This window comes from Lissotriton vulgaris, chromosome 1_1, assembly GCF_964263255.1.
Source record: "Lissotriton vulgaris chromosome 1_1, aLisVul1.2, whole genome shotgun sequence".
NCBI classification, from domain to species: domain Eukaryota; kingdom Metazoa; phylum Chordata; class Amphibia; order Caudata; family Salamandridae; genus Lissotriton; species Lissotriton vulgaris.
In genome coordinates, this window is record NC_141685.1 from 783,207,585 (window position 1) to 783,231,315 (window position 23,731).

General features: G+C 51.7%; 1 protein-coding gene across 2 annotated transcripts in view; it reads right to left on the bottom strand.

Moving 5' to 3' along the window:
• Positions 1 to 23,731, bottom strand: part of LOC147747822 (dimethylaniline monooxygenase [N-oxide-forming] 2-like) — a 386,278-nt gene that overhangs the window by 146,614 nt on the left and 215,933 nt on the right. The window lies entirely within an intron of this gene.

Sequence of the window (23,731 nt, forward strand, 5' to 3'; positions counted from 1 at the left end):
CATAAAAATGTATTGCAACCAGTACACGATATAACAATAGTATGATGATAGTAAACGAACCCCCACCCCTCCTCCCCGAGGAGCAAGATACAAGAAAAGCATGGTATATAGCATAGGAAAAGAGAAAGAGAAGATGAAAGTTTAGAAAAACAAAATGTAGAGAGGAATATATCCGAAGCAGTCAAAGAGAAGAGAGAGAAGTGGTAGAGAAGAAAAGGAGGTAAAAGAGATCACATGCGAAAATGCATGGGAGATAACATAAAAGTAAGTAAAATGTACCATGTGAAGCTTAACAGCATTAACATCATCATAGAGAAGGGAATGGACAGAAGAAATGCTCCCCATGTTATTAGCAATATGTACTGAACACGTGGAGAACAAGATCTAAAAATGGTCATATATACTTTGAGGACAATGCAAAGCTCTAAAAATATAAAATAACAACGAAATATGAGTGAAAATGCAAAACATGTATCCAACAGTAACTCCATAACATAGTACAGGGCATCTGCAAACAGCTTAGCAAAGATCCGAAATATCACTCAGGACAGGATAAATGTAAGAATACAAAAGAGAAAGGAAATAGGAAGGAGATGAAGAAGGGGAGATACACACAAGAAAATGACGAAGCTGTATCTAGACTTATAAAACAGAGAGACAAATAGACAGAAATACGAAAGAGCTAATGAACATGACATATAGGGGTCGATTAGAATCGCGGACGTAAACGTGTCCCGTCCGCCGAGGAAGGTGGCAAGATACTCCGGACCGGTCCGCGGATAAACCGCAATAGCGATTAGGATAACATATGAATGAAACACCGACCGCGGCGGACAGAGCACACCAAACCCCGTGCGCGGCGGCCGGAGTACACCTGAGACCGCCGCAAGCGGACGGGACCCAATGAACATCGACCACCGCGTACGCACATGACCGCGAGAACATCCACTGCTCCCGCTATACCTGCGTAGTGTCCGTGTCCGAAATTAGGATAACTCCGCAAGTACCCCGGTAGCCACCGCGATCCACGTCCGCTGCGGTACCAATGCAACGAGAAACCGTGCTCCACAGCGGAAGTCCAACACGAACAACATCCCTACCGTCAAACCAATGCCATACAGTGCGACGGAAGTTAATGCCAAACACAGGAAAATGAACGACCACCCACCTGAAACATCAAAACCAATCACAAGACACAATGACCCACCCCCAAGTACCACATAATGCACACCAGGCAACACACCCACCTACCACCTGACTGCCAATAACCATTCAGACAGGACCAAGACACAGACTATAAATCAACTCCCACCCACTCCCGAAATCCTCTGCATCACAGCATAGCTGCTAGCAAGAGACACCATAGAACATACAGCAAACAACTATATATTACACATAACCAACACCCAAACACACCCACTACACAAACACCCACCACACCATTCCTACACACACCTGCACCTCCCAATTCACTCTAACCCAAACCCTGATCACCACACACCATGGCACCAAAAAAGAACCCCAAATTCACAGACACCGAGTTAAAGGTCATGGTAGATGAAATAATAGGTGTAGAACCCCACTTATTCGGGGCCCTAGTGCAGCAGACCAGCGTAGCCAGGAAAAACAACATGTGGGACCGGATAGTCACCAGGGTGAATGCGTCTGGGACCGTGCCGAGGACCAAGCAGGATATTCAGAGGCGGTGGCATGACCTTAAAACCCGGGTCAAATCCATCAGTGCAAAAAACTATCTCCGGGCAAATCACACAGGCGGTGGACCCCCCAGGAGCTCTTACCCTACACCGACTGGGAGGACAAAGTGTTGACCATCCTGCACCCAGAGAGCCTTGACGGAATTGAGGATGGAAAAGAGGCTGGTAAGTACAAACCAAGCACCACGAGCACAACAACATGGTGTGCCTCACACAACTCAGAAGACACATCTCCCAGACCCCAACCAATGCATGCATTCCACATACTCACCAACCTCTAAACCACTCCAACAGGCCCCATGTCGATAGGGATGGCGGTGGTGGTGGGTGGGGTGTGTGAGAGGTCACAAGTCCAACTCCCACCAGGCCCCCATGTCCAAAGGGATGGCGGGGGTGGTGGGTGGGGTGTGTGAGAGGTGGGCACTACAACTCCCACCAGGCCCCCATGTCCATAGGGATGGCGGTGGTGGTGGGTGGGGTGTGTGAGAGGTCGGCACTACAACTCCCACCAGGCCCCCATGTCCATAGGGATGGCGGTGGTGGTGGGTGGGGTGTGTGAGAGGTCACAAGTCCAACTCCCACCAGGCCCCCATGTCCATAGGGATGGCGGTGGTGGTGGGTGGGGTGTGTGAGAGGTGGGCACTACAACTCCCACCAGGCCCCCATGTCCATAGGGAGGGCGGTGGTGGTGGGTAGGGTGTGTGAGAGGTCGGCACTACAACTCCCACCAGGCCCCCATGTCCATAGGGATGGCAGTGGTGGTGGGTGGGGTGTTCGAGAGGTCGGCACTACAACTCCCACCAGGCCCCCATGTCCATAGGGATGGCGGTGGTGGTGGGTGGGGTGTGTGAGAGGTGGGCACTACAACTCCCACCAGGCCCCCATGTCCATAGGGATGGCGGTGGTGGTGGGTGGGGTGTGTGAGAGGTCGGCACTACAACTCCCACCAGGCCCCCATGTCCATAGGGATGGCGGTGGTGGTGGGTGGGGTGTGTGAGAGGTCACAAGTCCAACTCCCACCAGGCCCCCATGTTCATAGGGATGGCGGTGGTGGTGGGTGGGGTGTGTGAGAGGTGGGCACTACAACTCCCACCATGCCCCCATGTCCATAGGGATGGCGGTGGTGGTGGGTGGGGTGTGTGAGAGGTCACAAGTCCAACTCCCACCAGGCCCCCATGTCCAAAGGGATGGCGGGGGTGGTGGGTGGGGTGTGTGAGAGGTGGGCACTACAACTCCCACCAGGCCCCCATGTCCATAGGGATGGCGGTGGTGGTGGGTGGGGTGTGTGAGAGGTCGGCACTACAACTCCCACCAGGCCCCCATGTCCATAGGGATGGCGGTGGTGGTGGGTGGGGTGTGTGAGAGGTCACAAGTCCAACTCCCACCAGGCCCCCATGTCCATAGGGATGGTGGTGGTGGTGGGTGGGGTGTGTGAGAGGTGGGCACTACAACTCCCACCAGGCCCCCATGTCCATAGGGATGGCAGTGGTGATGGGTGGGGTGTTCGAGAGGTCGGCACTACAGCTCCCACCAGGCCCCCATGTCCATAGGGATGGCGGTGGTGGTGGGTGGGGTGTGTGAGAGGTCGGCACTACAACTCCCACCAGGCCCCCATGTCCATAGGGATGGCGGTGGTGGTGGGTGGGGTGTGTGAAAGGTCGGCACTACAACTCCCACCAGGCCCCCATGTCCATAGGGATGGCGGTGGTGGTGGGTGGGGTGTGTGAGAGGTGGGCACTACAACTCCCACCATGCCCCCATGTCCATAGGGATGGCGGTGGTGGTGGGTGGGGTGTGTGAGAGGTCGGCACTACAACTCCCACCAGGCCCCCATGTCCATAGGGATGGTGGTGGTGGTGGGTGGGGTGTGTGAGAGGTCGGCACTACAACTCCCACCAGACCCCCATATCCATAGGGATGGCGGTGGTGGTGGGTGGGGTGTTCGAGAGGTCGGCACTATAACTCCCACCAGGACCCCATGTCCATAGGGATGGCGGTGGTGGTGGGTGGGGTGTGTGAGAGGTCACAAGTCCAACTCCCACCAGGCCCCCATGTCCATAGGGATGGCGGTGGTGGTGGGTGGGGTGTGTGAGAGGTGGGCACTACAACTCCCACCAGGCCCCCATGTCCATAGGGATGGCGGTGGTGGTGGGTGGGGTGTGTGAGAGGTGGGCACTACAACTCCCACCAGGCCCCCATGTCCATAGGGATGGCGGTGGTGGTGGGTGGGGTGTTCGAGAGGTCGGCACTACAACTCCCACCAGGCCCCCATGTCCATAGGGATGGCGGTGGTGGTGGGTGGGGTGTGTGAGAGGTCGGCACTACAACTCCCACCAGGCCCCCATGTCCATAGGGATGGTGGTGGTGGTGGGTGGGGTGTGTGAGAGGTCGGCACTACAACTCCCACCAGGCCCCCATGTCCATAGGGATGGCGGGGGTGGTGGGTGGGGTGTGTGAGAGGTGGGCACTACAACTCCCACCAGGCCCCTGTGTCCATAGGGATGGCGGTGGTGGTGGGTGGGGTGTGTGAGAGGTTGGCACTACAACTCCCACCAGGCCCCCATGTCCATAGGGATGGCGGTGGTGGTGGGTGGGGTGTGTGAGAGGTCACAAGTCCAACTCCCACCAGGCCCCCATGTCCATAGGGATGGCGGTGGTGGTGGGTGGGTTGTGCGAGAGGTGGGCACTACAACTCCCATCAGGCCCCCATGTCCATAGGGATGGCGGTGGTGGTGGGTGGGGTGTGTGAGAGGTCGGCACTACAACTACCACCAGGCCCCAATGTCCATAGGGATGGCGGTGGTGGTGGGTGGGGTGTGTGAGAGGTCGGCACTACAACTCCCACCAGGCCCCCATGTTCATAGGGATGGCGGTGGTGGTGAGTCGGGTGTGTGAGAGGTCGGCACTACAACTCCCACCAGGCCCCCATGTCCATAGGGATGGCGGTGGTTGTGGGTGGGGTGTGTGAGAGGTCGGCACTACAACTCCCACCAGGCCCCCATGTCCATAGGGATGGCAGTGGTGGTGGGTGGGGTGTGTGAGAGGTCGGCACTACAACTCCCACCAGGCCCCCATGTCCATAGGGATGGCGGTGGTGGTGGGTGGGGTGGGTGAGAGGTGGGCACTACAACTCCCACCGGGCCCCCATGTCCATTGGGATGGCGGTGGTGGTGGGTGGGGTGTGTGAGAGGTCGGCACTACAACTCCCACCAGGCCCCCATGTCCATAGGGATGGCGGTGGTGGTAGGGTGGGGTGAGTGCGAGTGGCGTCTGAATAGTCAACAAAATGAAAATAACACGTAATGCCCACAGTCCTCATCTTCACAATTTTGTTTTGCAGGTGATCGTAATCTCACACGTGGAACCACCACCCGGCCTCCAGACTCGCCTCACTCAGGACTCTCTGGGGACGATTGCACAGCCACCTCCGGTGCGGAGGATGGTGCGGGCACAAGCAGGCAGCCAGGGCCATCTGGCTCCCAGGTGATACCAGCACCGACTACTACGGCCTCTGCTATTCCCACTACACCGGCCACTGTGACCTGCACAGCCACCACCAGCACCAGCACCACCACCACCTCCACCACCACCAGTACCACCACTCCTGCCCCTGCCACCCTGCCTAACCCACCGCACGCCGCCGGGCCTTTGCCATCCCAGCCACGCAGGGAGAGTGTGCGGCAAAGCAGAAAGCCAAGGCCACATCCGGCAGGCAGGAGCACAGCGCAAAGACTATCTGAGGAAGGACACCCACCCAATGCCGTGGCACAGTAATTGGAAGCTCTAGCCATGGTCCAGGAAACCTATGAACGTGGCCAGGCACAGGCAGATCGTGCCCACCAGGACTCTGTTGAGAACACCGAAATGTTGGGGGGCATTGAGAGGCGGCTTGGCCAAATAGTGGACATCATGTCCCAGAACACAACCATGTGGATGGGATGGATAGCTGCCAACACCACCCTCCCCACACCCTCTCAAACAACGCCACGGGCAGAACCGCCACCGCCACCGCCACCTGCGCCCCTGGCGACGGATGTGGTACCAGATCAGCCTGCGGCCTCAGCTGACTCTGTCCTGACTCAAAGACGGAGGGGCCGTCCGAGGCTGGAAGTGGGCGAGAGCAGTGTGGATGCTCATTCCAGATGCTCCAAGAGGAACCGCCAATGACTGTCACACTACCTGAGCCAGCCATTCACCCTGCCAACTATCCTGTCCCACCTAGCCAATCATTGGCACAGGCCTGCTGCACTAAGCAGACACCACCCTATGTGGTGTCAGCACGGACATTACATCTGCCATGACCTTTAACTCACACTCCCCCACCCCTTCACTCATTTGTAAATATGCACCAATGCCAATGCACAATCTGTAATTAATACCACTTATTCACTCAATGATGTGTTGCCTCCATGTTTATTCACATGATTGCATCAGAAACAGACGTTACCAAGTTCAGGGATCCAAGTCGTACAGAATCATGCCGCGGGAGTGACCTAGGGAAATATAGAAACCGCAAAGACCCGTCAGGAAACAGATTCACACTCATCACAACACACTGCAGTGCAACATTCCTCAAACCACACTCATCACAACATGATTGGATGAGAGTACACACATCATGGAGACTTGCATGTCCAAATACATAAACACACACAAACACATGCATACATCACATTGTAGAACACACAGATGATGCACACCACAATGACACAACACCAGCAAACATACACAGGGCATACACAACCAGCACAAGAGGAGCACACTCACATTCAAGGGAAGTAGCGATCAATGAGCTGGCGCCTCTGGTCCACACCTTCCTCATCGCCACTATCCTCATCAGTCGACATGGGTGGGTCGGGAGGGCGAGGAACTTGCTGTTCATCAGGGTCCAAGAGCAGTTCAATGTTATTGCGCACAGCCAGGTTGTGGAGCATGCAGCAGGCAATCACGATCCTGCATACTTTGCCTGGTGGGTAAGGCAGGGCCCCTCCAGTCTTATCCAGGCACCGAAACCTAGACTTAAGCAGGCCAAATGTACGTTCTACCACTCGACGTGTCCTTCCATGGGCATCATTGTATCGCATTTCTCCCCCTGTAGTTGGATTGCGAATGGGACTCAACAGCCAAGGCCTGTTTGGGTAAGCCGAGTCGCCTATGTTGGTGGAAGAGAGAGAGAGACAGAAACATCACTACCAGAATTGGTGGGCACACCATGCCACGCAGATATCACTGCTGTCACCACAGCATACTCACCAACAAGCCACGCTTGTGCCGGACGCATATTTGTCATCAGTTGGGGGGCAATGCTGCTCCGCATGATGTGTGCGTCATGTGCAGAGCCTGGAAATCTTGCACACACATGGGATATTATGTTGTCGGCCTGGCACACCACCTGCACGTTGAGGGAATGGAAGTGCTTCCGATTCCTATACACCTGCTCACGAGCCCGTGGTGGAATGATAGCGATATGCGTGCCATCAATGGAACCCGCAACGTGTGGTATCCGACCCAGTGCATAGAAGTCTGCTTTGGCCGCTGCCAACTCTGCCGCCTGTGGGAAATGAATGTAGTCATCCTTGTACAGCATCATGGCTCTCAGTACATCCCGAAGTATCATGCTGAACATGGACTGTGACATCCCCCCGGCATGTCCAACTGTGTACTAAAATGTGCCTGTAGCAAAAAAGTGGAGTGCCGCCATCACCTTTGCCGTGGGTGTAATGGAACCTGGATGGGTTCTTCACGGCTGCAGGTGAGGAGACAATTGGTTCACAAGGTCCATCAATCGACGTCGATCCAGCCAGAACTTCCTGATGCATTCCTCGTCAACCATATCCTCCAGCACAGTGTATGGGCGATGGACATTTGGAGCCCTCCTGTGTGGGAGTAGATGGAATGGAAGTCAATTCACATACAACGCATGCCTGTGCAACTCACTCACATGTCAGCGAACTCTACCAACACGTAAAATGCAGTGTATAATTGTCATATGTGTGACATGTCTGATTGTCACTACAACATGGATTGACGTAGCAACAATGTGCAGCCACTAGCAACATGATGTGTCTCAACATGTGCAATGCTACTTTGTCTCAGGTCAACATTACTGCCAACAAGACATGTGACATGACCCGAATGTGTAGGCGCAACATCACATACACACATGCAAGTGCATGCACACAAAGGAAAATATACACACACACCATTTCATCATGCAACAATGGCAACACCAATAATGGTGGGCATACGTACATCAAATGCATGGTGACACAATAGGCAACACACATGCACTGAACACATGTGTACCCCCACCATAGTCATTATCTCACATATACCAATCACTGACAACTGAATCAGAATGTGCCGATACATCCGGGATCTACTGTGTAGATGTGAGGTACTACAAACTTGTGTAGGGAAATACCCGATGTCGACATGCACATGTGATACACATTTGTGGCACACCGATTAGCATGGTATGGACACACATGGGACAGAGCATGACATGTGGAGTCACGCAATCACGCACACAACCGTCATCAGGCAGCTGCAGACAATAGAACAAGGTGCATCGTCAGAAAAGATACAATCATTGGCCCCGCCATGGCGGTGCACAGCTTCCGCTGTATACGACTGGGCATACGCGGCCCGCGTTCCACCTTCCCATTGGCTGCATGTGCACGGTCCGTCACGGTCACACACCGGCAACTGCATGTGTTAGGCTCCGGGACGGATGCTTCACTTGCAACAATGTTCAATCACTGGCGCCAACATGGCGGGGCAGGTATTCGGCGGGGGAGGTGCAGGCCAACACATCCAGTAGCTGATGTCAATGGACATGGCAGGTCATGACCCCCCTTACAGTGACATTGCATCATCCATCCTACACCGGCCGGCCCAGCCCTGCCCAGGACGTGCCAGGCCCCGTCCACTACCGCCGTGCCGGCCATGTCAACTACCGCCGTGACGGCCCTGTCAACTACCGCCGTGCCGGCCATGTCAACTACCACCGTGCCAGGCCCCGTCCACTACCGCCGTGCCGGCATGTCAACTACCGCTGTGCCAGGCCCCGTCCACTACCGCCGTGCCAGGCCCCGTCCACTACCGCCGTGCCGGCCATGTCAACTACCGCCGTGCCAGGCCCCATCCACTACCGCCGTGCCAGGCCCCATCCACTACCGCCGTGGTGGCCATGTCAACTACCGCCGTGCCGGCCATGTCAACTACCGCCGTACCAGGCCCCGTCCACTACCGCCGTGCCAGCCATATCAACTACCGCCGTGCCAGGCCCCGTCCACTACCGCCGTGCCAGGCCCCGTCCACTACCGCTGTGCCGGCCATGTCAACTACCGCCGTGCCAGGCCCCGTCCACTACTGCCGTGCCGGCCATGTCAACTACCGCCTTGCCCTGGCATGGCGGTAGTGGACGGGGCCTGGCACGGCGGTAGTGGACGGGGCCTGGCACGGCGGTAGTTGACATGGCCGGCACGGCGGTAGTGGACGGGGCCTGGCACCTCCTGGGCAGGGCTGGGCCGGCCGGTGTAGGGTGGATGATGCAATGTCACTGTAAGGGGGGTCATGACCTGCCATGTCCATTGACATCAGCTACTGGATGTGTTGGCCTGTACCTCCCCCGCCGAATACGTGCCCCGCCATGTTGGCGCCAGTGATTGAACATTGTTGCAAGTGAAGCATCCGTCCTGGAAGCTTCCACATGCGGGTGCCGGTGTTTGACCGTGATGGTCTGTGCACGTGCAGCCAATGGGAAGTGTGAACAAGGCCCGCGTATGCCCAATCGAATGTAGCGTATGCTGTGCACCACAACACCAGGGCCATTCATTGGCCTATTTCCAAACACGCATGCAGGGCTGACCAATGGCTAGCGCCGTATGCCACTGACATGGCCTCAGGGCCCTATATATGTGTGATGTGCAAAAGCACACATTCTACGATGCCCACTGACTGCTGCCTGTGACCATCACCTCCACCTGCTGCTGCAGAGCTGACCACTGACTGCTGCCTGTGACCATCACCTCCACCTGCTGCTGCGGAACTGACCACCGACTGCTGCCTGTGACCATCACCTCCACCTGCTGCTGCAGAGCTGACCACCGGCTGCTGCCTGTGACCATCACCTCCACCTGCTGCTGCGGAGCTAACCACCGACTGCCGCTCTAGTGCCATACTCTGTGAACTTGCCATGTCGAGAGTCAAAGAGATCCGGTCTCATCCCTTCACCGCCGCGGAGCTGGATGTCCTCATGGACGGTGTGCTCCGCAACTTCGGACGGCTGTACGGCGTACCCGGACAGGTGGTAAGTGCAGTGGGGGACATGTTGGTGTGCATGAGGTGGTCCATTACACCTGGGCTCAGAAATCTTGGAGGTGTGATGTGGGACTAACACATCAGTAGAAATGTGCATGGCTGCTGAGAGATACGTGTTGCCCCTATCTGTGTGACTGGCCAACTGTCCACTGACTTGCACCCTTTTGTCTCCCATCATGGTAGGTCAAGCTGCACCTTCGCAAGGACGTGTGGAGGAGCATTGCACGTGATGTACGGGCAATGGGGGTGTCCAATAGACGACATACACACTGCCACAAACGCTGGGACGACATTTCCAGGCTGAGCAAGAATATAGCGGAAGTGACACTAGGGATGATTCCAAGAACGCCACGTCTGGCCCGACGCTCAATGACTCCTCTTATGCACCGTATCATTGCTGTGACGCATCCTGACCTGTCTGAGCAGCTGCGTGTGGATGAACAGCAACGTGGCGGTAAGCAGACTGTCAGTGTATGTTGCTTGTGAGTGCAATGCATGTATTGTTGCCCAGACACATTAGTGACTTCCGTGTAGCGTGTGTCTCGTTGCAATGGCATGTTGGTGACATTGGCGCTGTGAAATGTCACGTCCAGGTCCGGCATGTTGACACGCCACTCGCTAAGCAGTTGAGTGTTGATGCACATGCTGTAGTGCTCCGTCACCCCATGGCAAGACTGGTGTGCAGATGTACGTGCTCATGCCCTGTCCGCATGCTGTACATGTTGCACGGCCAACACCACTTATTTCCTGTGAGGTTGACTGGTAGGGGTGGGCCGTGTGCAGGTTGGGGGATCGATGTACATTGTCATCAATGGCATTAGGGATTCCGTAGCAGTACTGTACGTGAGTGTGCCCATGACTTACACCCATTTCCTGTGCATTTCAGCATTGGCAGAGGGCACTCAGCCACAGACGGAGGAGATGATGGAAGGCAATGCATCCGGATCAGACGTCGCACACACGCAGACTGACACAGAAGAGGCCAGCGCCGGAGAGGGGGACAGGACCGTCCCGGAGGACTCGCATGTGGAGACAACATCGTCATCATCTTCCGACAGTGTTGGTGAGTCAGCACTGTTGTCACAGACTGGGAGTGGGCAGTCAACACCTTCGGTCGGGACACAGCACACAGGGCCCACCCTGCTGCCAACTGCACCATGTACTGTTCGTGCACGCAGGAGTAGGGGGAGCAGAGTGGTGTTCGGTGTCGGCACCGCTGCCCCAGCCTCGGTGAGCCAAAATGCTCTTTGTGCAGAGGCTGTTGATCTGCTGCAACAGCTATGTGTGGGGTAGACCAATATGATAAATGCTTTCCAAGACCACGATAGGAAGTTGGGGCAGGTGGTGGCTTTCATGGAAGGGATGCATGGCGATCTGGCTGGTCTACACAGGACAGTGCAGTCATTGGCTACCAGTGTGTTGTCTGCCATTGTACAGTCACATGGACTGGGTGCTACTTCTGTTCCACCATCTACAACACTGGATGTCTCAGGGGGGAGTGAATATTCTGACCAGGACTCAAATACAGGGTACAGCACTAGAAGCAGCGTCAGCCAGCACGTCAAGGAGGGCTCAGACACCATCCCCTAGGTCAGCTAAATCTGTTCACAAAGACAACGTCAGATACACTGGAGTACACACACAGGATCCACAAGAGGGGTTGGGTGTAATGGCTACACATGCTGCACACGCATCCCACACAAAAGGTACTCCCAAGGCAAGCCTCACTCCCAGTTCCATGGACACTACCTTGGACAAGGACAGTCAGAAGACGAAGGCACCTCATGAGAGCAGGGACACTCCCAGGGACAGGGACACTTGGAAGGAAGGTGCCACTCCCAAGGACAGGGAGACTAGGAAGGAAGGACCCACTCCCAAGGGCAGGGAGACTAGGAAGGGAGGTGCCACTCCCAAGGGCAGGGACACTAGGAAGGAAGGACCCACTCCCAAGGGCACGGAGACTAGGAAGGAAGGAGGCACTCCCAAGGGCAGGGACACTAGGAAGGAAGGTGCCACTCCCAAGGGCAGGTAGACTGGGAAGGAAGGACCCACTCCCAAGGGCACGGAGACTAGGAAGGAAGGAGGCACTCCCAAGGGCAGGGACACTAGGAAGGAAGGTGCCACTCCCAAGGGCAGGGAGACTGGGAAGGAAGGACCCACTCCCAAGGGCATGGAGACTAGGAAGGAAGGGGGCACTCCCAAGGGCAGGGGCGCTAGGAAGGGAGGACCCACTCCCATGGGCACGGAGACTAGGAAGGAAGGGGGCACTCCCAAGGGCAGGGACAAGGACAGTCAAAAGACAAACGCACCTAAGAAGAGCACGGACACTCCCAGGGGCAGGGACACACACAGGGAGAAGGTGTGTTCTGGGGATAGGTACACCACAGACGACAAGTCTGCTGCCTGGAACAGGGCACCATCCAGGGAACAGGGAAGGTCCACAGACAACATTCCTCCTACGGAAATGGAACATCCAAGGGACAAGGCATCTCCCATGGACAGTGGCGCTATCAAGGACAGGCATACATCACCCCTTGATGCACTGAGGCTGCTGTTGTTGAGGGAACGGAATACAGATTTCTCCGCGGTGGAGTCACCCCTTACCTCCACTCCCATCAGGGCCCGTCAGGAGCGGATGCAGGTGGACCCTGTAGTAGCATCCCCCATGATACCTGTTGCAGAGGCCAGAAGGCAGCCACACAGCAAACGACAAGCAGGCTCCAGCACGTCCCCAGAGAGCATTCCCCCGCCAGCAGATGCAGCTCCCATGGTGGGTGATATTTCTTTTCAGTCCGGCCCACTTGCCAGTCCTGTCCTGTCCAGGGTGCAGTCACATGTCCCCAAGAAACGTAGACACACAGCATTGACACATGCCCACCCCGATGTCGGTCAATTGCAACTATCCCCCGCTCCCAGAGCCACCCTGCCTCCTGGCCCATACAGCCCTGTGGCTCATCATTTCAGTGGTCTTAGTGGCGCTGCTGCAGTTGACTCGCATGTGTCAGATAGTGGCACTGTGTCTGTTGTTTGCTGTCATGCATCATGTAGTGGCACTGTATCAGTTGTGCCCTCTCCTGTTACTGGTGCTGGCAGTGTGTCTGGGTCTGTGGCCCATGTGTCAGTCACTCGGGCTGTGGCTGTGTCTCACACTCCTGTGTCAGGTGCTGGCAGTGTGTCTGGGTCTGTGGCTCACGTGTCAGTCACTCGGGCTGTGGCTGTGTCTCACACTCCTGTGTCAGGTGCTGGCAGTGTGTCTGGGTCTGTGGCTCACGTGTCAGTCACTCGGGCTGTGGCTGTGTCTCACACTCCTGTGTCAGGTGCTGGCAGTGTGTCTGGGTATGTGGCTCACATGTCAGTCACTCGGGCTGTGGCTGTGTCTCACACTCCTGTGTCAGATGCTGGCAGTGTGTCTGGGTCTGTGGCTCACGTGTCAGTCACTACATCTGTGGCTGTGTGTCACACTACTGTTTCTGGTGCTGGCAGTGTGTTTGGGTCTGTGGCGCATGTGTCAGTAACTCGAGCCGTGGCTGTGTCTCATACTCCAGTCTCTGGTGCTGGCAGTCTGTCCGATGCGGGTACTTCACGCAATCCACCTGATAGTGTGATGTAAGGTGCTGTTGACTTCACTCACATGTCATTGGACATGGTGTGTACATTGTCCATTGTAAACAGTCTTCCACTACTGTGGTCCTTGGGACGGGTTCATTGTGATTCGTACTTGTGGTGCCTCAGATACTGCATTGTGCCCTCTCATGTGCTGCCTCTGATGTACCTGCTCTGGTGTCCACAATGCCCTGTTGCTGGCCTGATACTGCTGTTTGCCCTCTCATGTGCTGCCTCTGGTGGACCTCTGCCTTGCCATGGACTGTTGGTGCACTTAGCCCCTCTCATGTGCTGCCTCTGATGGACCTCTGCCTTGCCATGGACTGTTGGTGCACTTAGCCCCTCTCATGTGCTGCCTCTGATGGACCTCTGCCTTGCCATGGACTGTTGGTGCACTTAGCCCCTCTCATGTGCTGCCTCTGATGGATCTCTGCCTTGCCATGGACAGTTGGTGCACTTAGCCCCTCTCATGTGCTGCCTCTGATGGACCTCTGCCTTGCCATGGACTGTTGGTGCACTTAGCCCCTCTCATGTGCTGCCTCTGATGGATCTCTGCCTTGCCAAGGACTGTTGGTGCACTTAGCCCCTCTCATGTGCTGCCTCTGATGTACCTGCTCTGGTGTCCACAATGCCCTGTTGCTGGTCTGATACTGCTGTATGCCCTCTCATGTACTGCCTCTGATGTACCTGCTCTGGTGTCCACAATGCCCTGTTGCTGGCCTGATACTGCTGTATGCCCTCTCATGTGCTGCCTCTGATGTACCTGCTCTGGTGTCCACAATGCCCTGTTGCTGGTCTGATACTGCTGTATGCCCTCTCATGTACTGCCTCTGATGTACCTGCTCTGGTGTCCACAATGCCCTGTTGCTGGTCTGATACTGCTGTATGCCCTCTCATGTACTGCCTCTGATGTACCTGCTCTGGTGTCCACAATGCCCTGTTGCTGGCCTGATACTGCTGTATGCCCTCTTATGTGCTGCCTCTGATGTACCTGCTCTGGTCTCCACAATGCCCTGTTGCTGGTCTGATACTGCTGTATGCCCTCTCATGTACTGCCTCTGATGTACCTGCTCTGGTGTCCACAATGCCCTGTTGCTGGCCTGATACTGCTGTTTGCCCTCTCATGTGCTGCCTCTGATGGACCTCTGCCTTGCCATGGACTGTTGGTGCACTTAGCCCCTCTCATGTGCTGCCTCTGATGGACCTCGGCCTTGCCATGGACTGTTGGTGCACTTAGCCCCTCTCATGTGCTGCCTCTGATGGACCTCTGCCTTGCCATGGACTGTTGGTGCACTTAGCCCCTCTCATGTGCTGCCTCTGATGGACCTCTGCCTTGCCATGGACTGTTGGTGCACTTAGCCCCTCTCATGTGCTGCCTCTGATGTACCTGCTCTGGTGTCCACAATGCCCTGTTGCTGGTCTGATACTGCTGTATGCCCTCTCATGTACTGCCTCTGATGTACCTGCTCTGGTGTCCACAATGCCCTGTTGCTGGTCTGATACTGCTGTATGCCCTCTCATGTACTGCCCCTGATGTACCTGCTCTGGTGTCCACAATGCCCTGTTGCTGGTCTGATACTGCTGTATGCCCTCTCATGTGCTGCCTCTGATGTACCTGCTCTGGTGTCCACTATGCCCATGCTCAAGCCTACACTGTGATGTTACCCCGATTATGTGTGAATAAACTTGTCAATCATGTGTCGTGGGTTGTCGGAGTCATTCCTCCGTGTGTGATGCTGGTGTGTATTTGTGTTTACTTCAAGTCAGTGGGTTCAGATACATGTCACTCCCCCTCCCTACGTCACGAGCCTTGCAGGTGGTCCCCTCCACACGAATCAGTGGTTTCAGATACATGTCACTCCCCCCTCCCTACGTCACGACCCTTGCAGGTGCTCTTCTCCAGACAGCGTATGGTTTGTAGCCTACCTGCGTCGTCCTCGATGGTGGGCCAAGAGTAGGACGTGGTGGATCGCGAAGAGTATCGGGTAAGCGTGTAGTGCAGGGTCCATGTCGGTGAGCGGCTCGTGGTGGGTATGGCCGCTGTGGGGCATCCCCAGTGTTCAGGCAGGTTGTTTTTCCGCAGCGCTTTTATGTGTGTTTTCCGCCATCTTGATTTGGAGGACGGTCCTAGTCGTCAGTCCGTACGGCGGAGTCTCTGGATTGTTTACGTACGCCGCGTGGTCGGGTGTAGTTGGGCGGCGGAGCGTGATCTTCCGCCGCGGACGGATTTTGGCCCATATTTCCTATCCTGATCTGGCGGACGCAGTGTCCGCGACGGGCGGACGCAGAATAGGCATGTTCCGCATGCTCCGGGGCTGCGGAGGCACTTCCGTCCGCCATCCTAATGAGCCCCATAGTGACAAACTTAATAACAAGAGCAAAAGTCGAGGAAGGGGAATGGAAAGAAAGAACAGCCCCTCATGAAAGAGGCAATAATCACATATCATAGAAGAAGCGGAACACAGAAATGAATAAAAAGCCGTAAAGCTGGAAAAAATGCACAAGCAGAAGATATAAGATAACAGAACAGTGGGGAAAAAGCAGTATGCTAAACATGCAGTGAAAGTGATCTCAACAGACAGTGCTGGGAGTGGTCAGCTGACAGAGTAAGCAGCAAGAGAATTTCTAAGAACAAGAATCGCCATTGATGAACTGAGCAATAAGAAGATCCGAGAAGGGAAAATGAAAAGGAAGAACAACCCCTTGCGTAAGAGGCCATGACCATACAGGACAAAAGAAGCAAAACAGGAGAACAAAAAAAGAACCGCAGAACTGGAGATAATGCACAAATAAAAGAAACGCAGAAGAACGATAAAGGATAGAGCACAATGGAAAACATGAGATAGAAATGTCTACATCATGCAGTGCTAGGGAGTGTCAGTGGACAAATCAAAAAGCAGAGCAGTACCAACAACATGAGCGGCCACCAACTCATGGAAAAACAAAGTCAGTAGAGCACAAAAAGGAATTCAGTCAGCATCAGAGGGATTTTTAAGAGGCGATCTGGATTTGTCTCTCTGCTGTGTGTTAGTAAGAGATGAGACGGAATGTACAGCTGAGTCCCTCTCTTCTTGAGAGCGAGGCAAACGGGTGATATCCTTACCACGTTGCCTGAAGTCAGGAGAGTCGTTCAAATGAGATGGTGGCAAGTTTGTAGAGGAAGCCTTGGATGTAGAAGATTGAGTGTAGGAAGAGGACTGAGTTTCCATGTCATTGGACTTGATATCATCCAGAAACTTATGAAGAAGGGCAGGATCATAAAAGTCTTTAGATTCCCCATTCCAGGTAATCCGAAAGCGTGCAGGTTCAAATAGACCATACTTGATATCTAGTTGGCGGAGTCTCGGCCGCAGGGAAATAAATGCCTTCCTCGGTTCATTAGTCTCTTTAGAAAAATCTGCAGCCATATGAATGGTATGACCTTGGAAGATAAAGGAACCACGTGAGCGAGCCATTGATAAAATCTGTCTGGCCTGCTCTGCCGAAGAAAACAGGCAATAATTGGTTGGGTCTCGCAGAAGCTCCAGAACGCGGTGGGCCAAGTCTGTGAGCACGCCGGATCTCAAGAGGAGGGGCAAAAGAAAGCCCAGTCAAAGTGGGGAGAGCGTCACATAAAAATTTCTTCACGTCCTGCTTTTCAATATTTTCCGGAAATCAGAAAAAACATATATTGTCTCTACGGCTACGATCCTCCAAATCAATGATTTTACTGTGGAGAAAGAGTAAATCCTGATCCGAGCCCCTAACAGAGTCCAACCGCCCCTCCATCTCCAACATTTTAGAGTCAATGGCATCAATCCTAGTATGAAAAGTAGTAAGTTCAGCCCGAATGTAAATGTATTGCGACTTATATAGCGCACGTATCACCCGAAGGCATCAAGGCGCTTGCCTTGGGAACCCGTCCTGGCTTTTTCCCTGTGAGATAACCCCTACTGGGTATCCCCAGGGTGAAAGCCAGGCATCCCGCAGCGGGTGGGTCGCCGTAGTGGAGATTAAGCAACTATTGCCCAGAGTTGCAGCATGGGACCCCAGGATTAGAATAGGCACCGAGGCGAGAATTATCGAGTCCGTGGACATTTTGCGCTAAGGACCCTGCTGCATCGGGAATTGAACTCTGGTCCCGGGCCAGACCTCTGCATCAGGGTCTGCCGCTCTAATCAGTGACCCACACTCCTCCACTTAGTCTCCGCAGCCAGTGACGTCATGGTAATATCCAAACCTTCCAAGCGACGGTTAACTCCAGAAAGTTCTTGTAGAATGCGTTGCATAGTATCAGACAGAGTATTGTCACTCTGAAGTGAGGAAGATTGTGAGGAAGGAGGTGACGCAGATCCATTACCTTTGGTTGTCGAAGTAGAAGGTTGCTTTACTACCTCAGTAAAAAGTGTCTGTTTAGGGCTGCGACCTCCATTCTTACTATTGGACATGGTATTGCGCCGTTGAGAAGATGACCCACAGTAGCGAATTGACGTAATAGCAGAACAGGAGGCAATGATGGAACCAACAATGTAGTAAATGACAGAAGAGGCAGGGAAGCAAATGGAGGAAATAAATGACCACCACAGGCAGCATGCAATTAACGCGGGAAAATGATAAGCATTACAACATAGACAAATAAGCGCCAAGTATTGCTACACCAAACCAGTATAATATTGTATGAATCAAACATACGCGCCAAAACTATCTCAGAGAGAAAGCATGTATATGTATGAAAGGAAAGCAACAATAGACCGATAAGGCCATGGTGATAAGGTGGTCCGCATGCAAAAGGTACAGTGAGTGCACAGAAGGCAGTATAATAAAGAACATAGTCATGAAATATTGCAGAAAATGGAGTGATAAAATCCAATTGAGGAGAAAATGTCACCAGCTGGCAGGCAGAGGCAGGACAATAAAAGACGTAGAGGTCCTGTGAGAAAATGAAGAGGCGGTAGCAAACTGAGGCAAAATAGAAAACTCCTGTTCAAAATACTGCAAATGCCTCCAAAATATAAAAGGTCCCATGAAAATGCAAGTTCCAAAGTGTCCCACCACTTAGCTCTCAAAGAATCCTCTGAAAAGGCTTTGGAATAGGTTTCCATGTATTAGGAATATCCTCAATGTTAGTCACAGCATTCTGATGGTGAAAAGGGTTCAGCCTCGTCGTCTGAGGAGGCGCGGCCTAAGGCGGGAGGCAGCCCGGCCCTAGAGTTGTTGGAGGCGCAGCTTACCCTGACAGGAAGCGTGGCATCAGGAACGCGCAAATCTCGGTGCGCGCGCCGGGGCAGCCAGTCAGGACGTCATCTCGCCGTAAATCAGCGAAATTCAGCACCGCCCCACAGATAAGACCGTCGCTGCAAGCCGTGTGGTCACCGCTGCCAGAGCAACACGAAGAGCGGGATCCCGGTGGGCAGGTAAGGCAGGAAAGCTCGTCAGGGGTCCGTCCCTCGGCGGAGCTCTCCCCTCAGGCGGCCATCATCCTGCGTGGCCAGACCACGCCCCCATGGACCACGTTTTCGACCAAAGCATTACGATGTTAGATTCTGACAGCCTTCCCAAATGGGAAACATCCTTTACCACGTGGATATTACTCCGCGTGGCCTTTACAACGTGTCCCTTACAACGCAAGTTGTTACCACGACTTGCGCTGGAGGGCGCCAAAGGATTAAAAATAGTAAATTTACTATCCCAACACCTTCCCTAGTGTCCACGGGGACTGGTGTTAGAATAGTAAATTATACTATTCGAAATCTGCGCCCCCAACGCAAGTTGTGGTAACAACTTGCGTTGTAAGGGACGCGGTGTAAAGGGATGCTTCGTGACGGTACGCGTCGTACCTTCATACATCCTTTCCAAATTGGTCTGTCTGACATGTAAACTGACTTTTGGGGCCCGTAGCACGCCCCCATTCACACTGAGGCCTCCGTTTGGGGTCAGTGGGGGTACCCAAGGGACCCTACTTGAAAACCATGCACAGTGTGGCAAGCACCATGGGGTGCCTAGAACAGGGTGCAAGGTGTTTCGCAACCACCCTTTTTTTTCAATGGAAGCCAGTGTTATTGTTCGGAATACAGGCTCCCATTGAAGTCAATGGGAGACTTTCAGAATGGTGTTCGGGACCATCGTAATTGGTAGATCTGACTCGACGAATGTGAGTCAGTCACAACCGATTCTGAAGATAAGTCAGAAGAGTTTCCGACCAACATAGTAATCAGGCCCTTAGTCTTTCATGGTGGAATTAGACAGCATCTGCAGTCAACTCCAAATGTTACCGGCAGTGATCACAGGTAAGCAAAGTCTAACATACTTATTTGACTTTCCTCTTCCCTTCATATCATCAAACTTGGCCTTCAAACTGAACAAAACCATATGCTCTAAGAGATCTTCGTACTGATCTGTACAAATCTCAGTTAAGGGGTTGTGCAGTTTCCCCTTGTCCATCCATGGTTTAAAATGGAATCCCAAAGATTTGTTTCCTAACAATGCATGGAACTCAAGCAAGCATTATGTAATGTATTTACGGATGTTCAGATTAGAGGAACACTTTAATTGAACAACCTGCATGTAAGATTTTTTCAAGACATTTGACAGGAATACATAGCTCAAAGTACAGAGGAGGAACATCTGTTAGAACCTAAATATTTCACTATAAGAGTTTGTTTTAAATAGCAGAGGAGAAACTATTTTCACATTAGCAGTTATCTATACAGACAACAAAATATTTAAGATGTCATCATGTTCCGAGTTTGTGGGGATGTTGAGGGTCTCTCTAACCTTACATTTTAAGTCTGTAAGGCATGGAGCTTGACAGCTCATGGAGGACTATTTTCTAAAGGACCATCAGCAGATGCTGATCTTGCATATCATGTGTAAAGTACCTGCTTACATCATTTGACTTTGAAAGCAGGTTGATCTGTGGTGCAGCCGTTTATGTTGAGCTCTCTTTGTGCTGACAAGAATTTCATTGTTAATTTAGGAGTTACCAGGAGATCCAATATTTCCAAGACACCATGCTATTCATCAGGGATTGGATTAACAGCAACCACTCAAAACTAAACTATAACAAAACAGAGATAGTGGTCACCAAAAATAAGCTTGAGCTTTGGAGTCCTTCCATTTGGCCAAATAAGTTTGGTTTTGCCAAAAGAAGTCTGTAAAATGTTTTGGTTTTATGATTGACGAGGATCTTTCACTGAAACCACAATGTGGTGCAGTGATATCCACCTGCTTTTTCCAACTTCGCAGAATTAAGATGATAAAGAAATTCCTTACCACTGTCCTTTCAGTTTATAGTAGCTTTGGTCATGCCAAGAGTTGATTATACCATTTCTCTTTAGTTAAGTCTTCCTAAGCATCTTGTGCGGAGGCTTCAGTTGGTCCAAAACCAGGCTTCTCAGCTGATTTATCAGATCCCTAAATGTTACCATAGTTCTAAAGTGATAAAAGACCTTCACTGGCTCCCAATTTTACAGACATCTACATTTAAAATATATTGTACTATTTTCAATGCTTTGCAAATGAAAAGTCCTGTTTTTATTTAATATTGGATCCACAAATACTCACCCACTGGAGATCTCAGATCCACCCATTTGCACTTGTTAGTGATCCCCCAATTTAAGAGGTTTACAATAGATGGAGTCAGGTTTTCAGTCACTGGTCTTCGTGTCTGGAACTCCCTGCCCCTTGAACGCAGGACCACCATAAATTATGAGTAGTTCAGATGACACTGAAGGCTTGGCTCTTTAAGCAGGCCTAATAATAAGTATCCTAAGCCGTGTTGGGACAGTTATATAGTGACAAGAGACCATTTGGTGTATGTGCACTATACAAGCTGCAGTAACATAACATAATATAAGATCTCTGCTAAAGATTACTACCTGGTACCTTTTAATGATCTGTGGCGCATTCTAGCTTGCCTCAATGTAAAGGGGGAAATAAGAGAGATATTCCAGAAGGGCTCGTCCTCCTACTGACATATATCAACACATAAAGCCTATCCATACTTAATGAACAAACGTTCCACAGGACAAAGAAAACACTGGGTTTTCTTATATAATGCTCATCTACTACCAGGGTTACCCTTGGTGGTGATGCTCCAATATAGGGTTAATCCCTTTCCGCTGTGGAACAGAGCATGCTGCGATCTATGTGTTACATGGGAGTACTTATAGATATATTCTAAACAGGTTGCATGACAACCCCACATGCATTAACCCCACATGCCTTTACAACGCAGTCATTACCTCTCCTGAGACATTACCACAAGTTGTCACATGTCATTACAACGGTTTTCTTTAGGGGGCACTTGACTTTGGAATAGTATAAATTACTATTCCGACTCCAGTCTACGCAATAGTAGGGAAGGTTTTGAACTTAAAAATACAGCACCAGTATAACAACGCACCCTCTAGAGCAACTCGGTGTAACCACTTTGCGTGGTAAAGTAACTCATAGTAACGTCACAGGCGGGGAAGTGACTTTGTTGTGAAAGCTGCGGGTGAATGATGTTTCCCTTCTAAATGATTAAAGAAATAGGAGTGGGAGGGATCTTATGTGGGAGGTTGAAAATACTTGCCTGGTAGGTGGTTATTACTTTAATTTGACCCCCCCCCCCACCCCCCCAAGCTGTATGGTTAAAAAATGGGGAAAAGTAGAAAGTGTAGGTGATAATGTACCTGCCAGCCATGTTTCAAGGCAGTCACTATGGTTTTTCTCAGGACCAAGGATCTAACTCCCTGTTACCACTCCTAGAATAGTGCTGACGGAAAATGACTGCACACACTCTGCATGCTTTTAATAAGAACTATAGCAGCTGCTTGGTGCTGCAGCTTGGAAATCTGTAATATATAATGAAAGAATTAGCAAGCTAGAGTCACAGCTAAATACAGGATAAAACACAGTACTTATACTGCCAAAATGTATAAAGGGCATTGTGTAGGCTTACAAATAATTAAAACCACTACTTCATTGTGAATGATCAGGTGAAATATAATATATGGTTGATTGAGGTGAACACATCTAGTGAAAACAGTGATCCTTGTGGCAATCAACACTGATTACAATACACACAGGAATAGCACAAGTCATACATAAATAATGCAAAACTCTTGCATCATAGGACCTCCAGTAGAGAGGCAAGCTTGTAGTCATACTCTATGTAGTAAAAGAAAAGAGATCCGAATGTCATGATCGTGAATAGTGGCTCATTAGGAGGAAATCATGGCTACTACAAAGCGTCCCCTCGCCCCAATGACCGAAGTAAGTCACACCCGGTTCCGAATCTAACTGTCCTCTACCCCTTGCATAAACAGCTATACGGGAAGTTGTTCCATTTGCAGTGAACCTGACTAAAGAAGGTTAATGAATACAGCCTAGAATGAGTGTAGTCATACAAGTAAAGGCTAGACAAAAAAAAATTATAAAGTAAATGGCAAAAAGGGGAGCTAAATTAATTATTAGCTCCACTCTGTAGTTTTGTAAAGAAAATGTTATTTGGCAACTGGCACTTCTTAGGCGAAATGCCCATTAGGCAAGTAAAAATTAAAGACAGCCTTCAAATGGGTCACTTTTGGGTACCATATGTGAGTCTTTAATTTTAAAAGCAAAACAAATTATCGTTTCTGAACAATGAATTAAAAAACAAATATGGTATTTCATGCCAGTGATTTAGTTTCTGTTTATTATTCACAAAAAGAGATTCTTCCTCTCCAGGAAATTGTAGTTCTGTATTTTTATGTGTAGCATATTCATACTTTGAACTGAATCACCTGTAGGTGATTATAATGGGTCACGATTGAGAACTCCGGAGTTGAGGTTTAATGCAGTGTGAGTCTCTCACTGTGCCTGTCAGTGGGTCAAAACAAATGTCCAGAATACTATGGGCCATATGTATCAAGATACCCATTTGTGATTCCCAAATAGCGATTTTTAAGAAATCGCTATTTGAGAATCGCAAATAGGTATGTATGTACAAAATCCCATTTTTTTTGCGATTTCCTAGAATTCCTTAATTGCGAATCGCAATTAAGGAATACTTTCCCATTCATTTCTATGGGCCAGGAGGCCCATAGGAATGAATGGGAAGTTATTCTCAATTTGCGATTCGCAAT